Raw genomic sequence first — 8,207 nt, 5'->3', positions numbered from 1 at the left:
GAGAAAAACAAGATCATTAGCTTTCTATTTATCCTGTTTGTTTACCTTCAAGGTCTAATTAGAGGAATTTCTCCCGCGATGAGGACTGAGATGGGGGACGTATAACTTCATTAATTGACACCCTTTTTGACCGCGTTACATGTTGTTATAGTTGTACGATTTAATCAGATTAAAGAGAGCTATAAAGGACCTGGGGGTATTTGGGATCTAAATCTTCTCAGAGCCACCCATCGATAGGTGATTTACCCGCTACCTTGGGAAATGCGCGATAAACATGCGGAAAAACATGAATAACAAGCATTCGTGAAATTCTGGTGTTTTTTTTTAAATTATTATTATTATTTCTTTCAGTCTTTTCCTGTCACTACCTTCACCAATCACCAGTGCGCACCAATTTTTGGGCACATACAAGACCAGTTTCCCATCTAACCTTAGGCAGCAAAACGACTGTGTTTTATTCCCTTAAGAACCTTTTTCTATAGCCGCCTGCACTAATTTTCGGTCAGCTAATTCTTTGGAGTGAACACAAGCATGTGAGATGTCATTGTCATGTCATTTACGACGGAACACTGATATTTCATGTATATTTTACTGTAAGGGACCTCTAGTCTGTTCATTTCATAATAACTCGAGGATTATGATTTAAAAATAATACTTTTCTGGGAGTCTAAAGCACAAAATCTAAACTGCAGCCTTACAAAAGTCTTTGCTGTCTATCCCTCTTCAGTATAGTTGGCGCCTTTGGATACTGTCAATCATCCATCCATCGATATATCGATGCCATTTATAAGAGTCAAGCTGCTTCGTAATCAGCGCCAGGCGACTAAGAAGAGAAGCACTTCTATATTGGTAATAAATTACCGGAATAAACAATCTTGCCTATGCATGAGTGAGTATGTTGACAACACTTCTTATCTTAAAGCCGGCTAAGAAGATCGTTGGATCGATGGTGAAGCGTGCAAAATGATAGGAACACGGCATTTGTTTTTTTCCATTGTGAAAAGCTAGTTTTTTTCTCAATACAAGATTTCACTGCTTTTTCGTGAGCACCTTTTCAGTCTTCATGTGCGGTTTTGATTGATCACAACAAAAACAGATCGATAATTTTTTTTCGCAGAAATCCTATTTCACATAATGGTATCTCACCACCTGAGGCGCTTTAAAGTTGGCGTATGAGATGACTACTACTTAATTCCTTGTTTCAGTATTATTATACTTCATAGCTACTTTCTCAAAACACATCCCACATGGGAAGGAGTTAATTTCCATGGTAAGCCATCAGTGAAACACTAGTGACTGGGTATGCTGGTCATAGCAAGGGGTTAATCATCTACGGTCTAGGGCCCGACTAACCAATCCCTTAGGCTTCTTGATCAGTCTGTAAATCCAGGGATAGCGGTGTCGGGGCCGAAATCTCCGGCATAGCCGTAAATGTTTCGCGCTGCCATACTGCGCTTTAGCAAGTCCACGTCATAATCAATCAATAACGAATTCTTGGCTGGCAGGTGGTCTTGAGCAGATCAGTTTGAAAAGGATAAGAGGAAGACAGCGAACGCATATTTTGGTGCCGGTGTTTGATTATGGCAAATTCGTAGTACGGAATTGACAGCATCCTTTGAACCAATGACACCACGCGAGATCAATAGGCTTTTCTAAATTCATTAATATAAAATTCTTTCGTAATGTCAAAGACACTCCATGAGACGTTCGCATGGTAAAGACCCCTTGCAAAACAAGGGATTTCAATCTGCTGAGAATTTGACACCTATTGTTATGTCCTCCAAATTGAGCTGTTTTCCGACGTACTTTAAGGGGTCTATTTGTAACGCTTCTACCAAATTTTCTGTATGAATATGGTGGAATGTATTTGCTTTTGCAATTTATTCATTGATGACACGAGCACAGATTGGTGTAAAATTCTCACATTTTATTAGAAAAAAGATTCACGAGCACAATCACATAGAATACATTGTTGGACACTAACATTCGAGCATGATTGAATTTTTTTGGATCAAATAAAAGCAGAACTACTTGAACAGAGTTCTCTCTGTAAGCTGACAAGAAAATATAATTTGGAAAGAGCCGTACAGAACGCCATAAATCTACTAAAACCCATGACTAAGAACCCAAACAACCTATATTCAAACCAAACTTTAAGACATCTACGCAATTTTAGCATTTCCTAGAAAAATATTTATTTAGTATTGTAAGGGAAAATTTGGTTATAAAATGCATGACTACTGGTCCTGTATGGATTCTTTAAGGTGTATTTTCTCTGATCGTCTTCTCGATCCATTCAATTAACGGTGCCACCCTTGTGTAGTAGGTGTATTTTCCTACCTGTGCGCACCCCTCCCCCCACGAGACCAGGCCAGCAGACACCCATCATAATTCACCATTTCGTGGAACATGCCTCAGAAAGCTGCCACCGGTGTCTCCATGGCACGTGTCGTTTCTCCCCTTGCCATCTCCGGCACAAAAAGTGACCGTTGAGTTGAAATAAAAAGCCGTTTTTTCGCCACAAATCTTGTTACTTTGAACAGGAAATGCCGATTGGCGCAGAACTTTAGAATAACGTTTGTGATTAAGTGGTGATTCTCCAAGTTTAAGTATCTGAGTAGCACCCCAACCTGCTACAATTCCAACGTTTTCAGGTTCAAGTAATTCCTCATTATTTTTCGGTAGACAAACTGTGCGGACGAAGGGACCGAGTTTGACGTCTCTGCGAAGTTTAACCAATGCTATGTCATTCTCATAAAATGGACTGGGCCTGTAGCCAGGATAAATGAGGATCTGCTCAGTTCGTAACTCTTGTTCCGATGGATCTTCTTCCTCAAGATCAAAATCACCAGCTTTTACCGTCCACCAAAAAAAGACAATTTTAAGTTGAGAAAGTATTGCTAACGACTGAAAGCTTTTAAAATTCCTTCATAACGAAAACGAATTTAAATGATGCAATTACTTAATCATCTAATCTTACATTTCTGGTATGGAATACCGTTCACGACCTGCAAAGCAGTTTGCTGCAGTCAAAACCCATCTCTTGTCGATCAGAGATCCTCCACAGTATAATTTTAACTTTGAAAGTTGAAATTGGTGTTTGTTATAAGGACCAGTTCCATAAAGCGTCTATGATAACTGTACTGAATCGTAATGTACAAGTTAAGAGAAGTGTTGTATCTGAGGCTGTTGGCGTTGAATGCACTCGCTTCTAAGGTTCGATTCCTGGACTCGGCATCACGTGTGAGTAGAGCCAGTTTGTTAGGCCTCTCACTTGATTCGATGGTTTTCCTCCAGGTTCTCGCGTCGTTTGCTACAAAAACTAGCTAATATAAATATTCCAATTCGATCTCAGATGAGCTAGCCGTGCCCTCACTTAGGTTAGCCAACAGCTTGTTTCGGAATATCAATTATATTTGAAGGTTTATTAACACTTTGAAGATTGTTACAATTACAGACTAATAAATACAAACATTAGTTTCTGCGATGTCGTCTTCCTATTGCGTCATGCAGTTAATTGAATACTACTCACTTCCACGTCGCACCCAGCTTTTTGACCATTGCTATAGCAAAGTCTTTTACAAGCCTGAAATCCTTTCTTTTAATACTAGAAGAGGCATCTAAAACAAACAGAACATCTAATCCTCCTTGCACACCAAGCGCTATGGCTCTCGCCCTGGTGTCGATGCCTGTGGTGCTACACGTGGAGTTCATGCCCGAACACGTGTATTGCAACATCTTGTCGATGTTCTTTCGGAGAATGATCGCGGTCTCGCCTACTCCTCTTGCGAAATACTGAAACTCTTCTGTTAGGATAAGAAACAAATTTGTCTTTGTGCAGTAGACTCACAATAGACTATGTGCAGTAAGCACATTATACTCTTTTGTAATTAAAAAAGTTGTGCGCGTTTTTAATATACCTTTAGTGATTGAACTATTGACCGATTATCTATAAACATTTGCTCAGTACCTACAATACGCTGTGATGCCTGCTGTCCACGAGAGTGGACAACGGTATTTTCTTTTAGCCAGATTGCAGGAGTCGTTCACCACATTATGGGTTGGGTAGCCGGGTGGGTCACACCCACTCTTGATGATGTTGCAACGAATGGGCAAAACTTTAACGAGTGACGTAAATCGATTTATATATTGATATGTTTTTTTTTCATATCTATTATATAAATTCCATGTTTCATTTCTGTAACTGATAGTCACGAGGATAGTTGGCTCATTCAAACAAAAAATTACGAGAAGACTGAGTTAACCACAATTTTTTTAAATCAATAGAGGTTTTGCATCATCAGGTGCCTACGCCCATAATACAGCTTGGGCTTCCTGTGGTTAGATTCCATAACAATAAAATCCCTTTGCTCTTGGGATTTGAATTCGTTTTTATGTGAAACAATTGTATTTGAGTACCATTCCATGAACCATTGGGCATACAACGCCTTATACTCGATCCTTGGAGTATATAGCCTTCTTTACACTCAAACCGATCTTTAAGTGTTTTAATCATTTGTTCACAGACTTACTTCCATCATCTAAGACAGAAACGCTTCCAGACCACTGTTTGTTCTTCAGGCACATGCGGACTGCTGATCCTGTGAGCTTAGTTCCACTATGGCAAACAAACCGAACTGATCGACCAATGCGAAAATCATTGCCAAAGCGAAAACCATACTCTGGAAAGCCAGGATTTGGACACGCAAGCACTACCAAAAAAAGTTATTTCATTTCAAATATTATTGGAGCCCAAGGAAATTCTAAGTTTAAGGTGAAAGGTGAGTTGTCAGTAATATTTAATAGTATTCTGATATTTATTAAGACATACAGTCAGCAGGCAATGAAGTGGTCCTTCTTTTTACATTTCTAGTCTCGGAATGACCTATCTCTTATCTCGTTACTAGTTAGCATGAATTGTCATTGGATTTATTTACTCTTAGACATGCATTGCAGAAGGATGATATCTTAAATTAGCCACAACTTGCACAGTATGCGTAGTTAGGTGCTTGTTGATTAAACTAACAATGCGATGGAATATTGGCAGGTTATTTTTCCCTCATTAAATCTAACCGTCAGTCCAACCGGGCACTCGATAGTTATCTCTCGGCCACGTGAACACATAGTGATATTCCGGAAAGTGGCGTGATCACGGATGTCGATTTTCGATATCTTGCACTATAACTCTTCAAGTACAAGTTACGTCATCGCGCCCTCTCGGGGAAGCGTTCGTGCCAATTAACAAAATACTTTTTATTAGCATCCATTGGTTAACGGGGGAGCGTTGATGCCAATTAACAAAATATTTCTTATTAGCATCCATTGTTAACGGCATCAAAATGGCCGCCATGTATTTGTTATTTGACTCTCTTGGCAATGTTTGCAATTCATAATAGCTTACCAGGTTAATGACAAAAAAAATTAATTTATAACAGCTTAACGAAAAAGGAACCTTCAGGTATGATAGTAAAGGAGGTATATAAGAAATTCAAGCTTATCCTACGTTTACAACGAGGTAGCTGCCTATGGCTCCACCGTCCTTTGCGGCAATTAATCTCGTCTGGTCCAACGAGCTCGTAATCTTTGTTACACTTGAAGATGAGTTTAGATCCATGGGAGTACAAGGGATCTGTAATGTTAATCCTTCCATTGCGCAAGCGCGGACGTATCTTGATCTGACATCTATATTCTAGACAATCAAACAGCAGAAAGAGCTTAAATGTATAAGATGCAAAATCTTTCAGCAAAAAAATGCAATTCAAAACTCAGTTACATTTCGCAGAGTTTTAATGTTCTTGCCAACAATATGCGTCAATTTAACGCGTTTTACCTTTCTCTCCACACTAGCTCCCGCCCACCGAGAAAAGGAATATTCTTTATTCAGGTGTGCGGAACTCCATCTCTTACTTGTGTGTGTGGTAGCATGTTGCGTTTCAAAGCTTTTTTGAATCTGGTTTTCCTGCCTCAGCAAAACCTAATATACCAAAAATTCCAATTCGATCTCTTAGTTACCTTGTCCAAGACCAGCAATAAAATAGAAGTATTCCTTTGAAGTTTTCTTTCATGCTAAATACAAAAAGTATCCTGATCCTTTTATATTAGTTCGCATGCTTATAAAAACCTGAAATGCCAGAAGCACAAAGGACTTTTTTGAGGTCTTACTTTCACACATAGGTTTCTTGGTCCATTTTCCATTACTTCTACACCGTCTCTTAGGTTTTCCAATCAGCTGGTATCCAACTTGACACCTGTAGGTCACCTCACTTCGGTACTTAAACTCAGTGCCTTTGTAGTTACCATGGTTGATGTGGAAGGTTTCCCACACGAGATGGCTGTGGATGTTGTCAAACAAACAGCAGTAGAATCAAAATATAAACGACCTTTTTAAACCCATGACCATTAAATCTGTTGAGATGAGATGTCAATATGCAGAAACGTAAGAAATTCATGCAGTTGACCGCCCTCAAAAATGATCTGGGATAACATACAAAAGAAATGTTACAAATTTCATAGAGAAGAAGTGTTATTTCTTTTGTATCTTCATGTTAGCCTTGCATCCAAGATAATTTTGTGAGCTAACGTCTATTCCAGAGCAGAAAACGTACACTTGCATGAAGGTGCCTCTTTTGTCCAGTTTCCATCGTCTTTGCAAGTGAGAGAAGCTCCACCTTGAATTTGATATCCAGAACGACATCGGTAAAGAATCACCGAACCAACACGATGGAAGGTCTTAGAAGCACTTCTTCTGCCGTGGTCGATTTGCCCAGGATCTTTGCAACGGACTTTTGACGCTACAGAGAGAACAATAAATATTTTAGTTGCTTATTGCGTGATTTTTTGTTACAGTACTCGTGTGGAAAAAGCAAAACGTTAATGACATGCTTACCTTTTGTAATGGCATGTGCCAGCCCCACACAGACGACAATAACGTATATCAAAAGCTGCAAAAACATGTCATTAAGAAAAGTAATGATGAAAAGGTAAATTATACACCGTGAAAAGATGAAAAAACTTACTGACGTTTCGGACGCTAGTCCTTCGTCGGAGTAAAAGAGAAAGAAGTGGTAGAAAGGAGTGTATATATGATAGAATAAGACAAAAGAAACCAATGAGAGCAAGGTAGGCAAGGAAACAAAAACAAACAATCAAAAGACAAAAGAAAAGGTTAGTTGAAAATAAAGCGTTCATTAATCCCGTTGGGACTAAGAGTGCCCAATAGGTGAATAAGCCGCATTTCTTTGGTCTTGCGACAATCATTGTTGCCGTTAAGCAAAGAAAGACCGAAAACAATGAAGTCAGAAAGAGAATGGTTAGCTAGATTAAAATGGCGGGAAACTGGTTTGGTGGGATCGTTATTGCGAATATCATAAAGATGATTGCAAATGCGATCACCAAGACGGCGGCCAGTCTCGCCCACATACAAAAGATTACAGCGGGTACATTTAATACAATATACAACATTAGAAGTGGTACAAACAAAATGGTCAGTGATTTTAACAGTTGATTTAGGACCGACAACAGAAGTGTGAGAGACTATGTGAGGACAAGTATAACAACGTTTACGAGAACAGCGAAAAGTACCAGGTTCTTTGTTAGAGGGAAGAACTCCCTTGACCAAGAAAGAACGGAGATTACGATCACGTTTATAGGAAAAGAGAGGGCGGTTGTTGAAAATAGCAGAAGTGCGAGTATCAGAGTCAAGCAGAGAAAAGTTGCGGTTAACAATGGGTTTAATGGAAATGTTAATAGGATGATACGTAAGAGTGAAAGGAATGCGGTCATTAGAGGGACGAGTGTGAGGAGTGAGAGCGGTGGTACGATCAATAGTAGAAACTTTACGAATGGCGCGATCAATAACATGAGCAGGATAATTACGCTTAAGGAAGAAGGAACGCATCTCAGAACATTTAACAGAAAAATCAAGATCATCACTACACAAACGACGAAGACGAAGAAATTGCGAGAACGGAATAGCGTTAAGAGTGTGCTTAGGATGAGAAGACGAGTAGAGTAAATAAGAATGAGAGTCAGTAGGTTTGTAATGGACACTAGTGCTAAGACGGTCGTCATTAACACTAAGCAAGATGTCAAGGAAAGTGACTGATGTTTCACTAACCTCCCACGTAAAGTCTAAGGCAGGGTGAAAAGAGTTAACAAAAGAGATGAAAGAATCTAAGTCATTACGCGAACAAGAAGTAGCACCAATA

The sequence above is a fragment of the Actinia tenebrosa genome, unplaced genomic scaffold (assembly GCF_029948245.1).
Source record: "Actinia tenebrosa isolate PJP-AT-01 unplaced genomic scaffold, QUT_ActTen_1.0 PGA_scaffold9__36_contigs__length_13948895, whole genome shotgun sequence".
Lineage (NCBI taxonomy): Eukaryota > Metazoa > Cnidaria > Anthozoa > Actiniaria > Actiniidae > Actinia > Actinia tenebrosa.
This window is presented reverse-complemented; position numbering follows the sequence as displayed.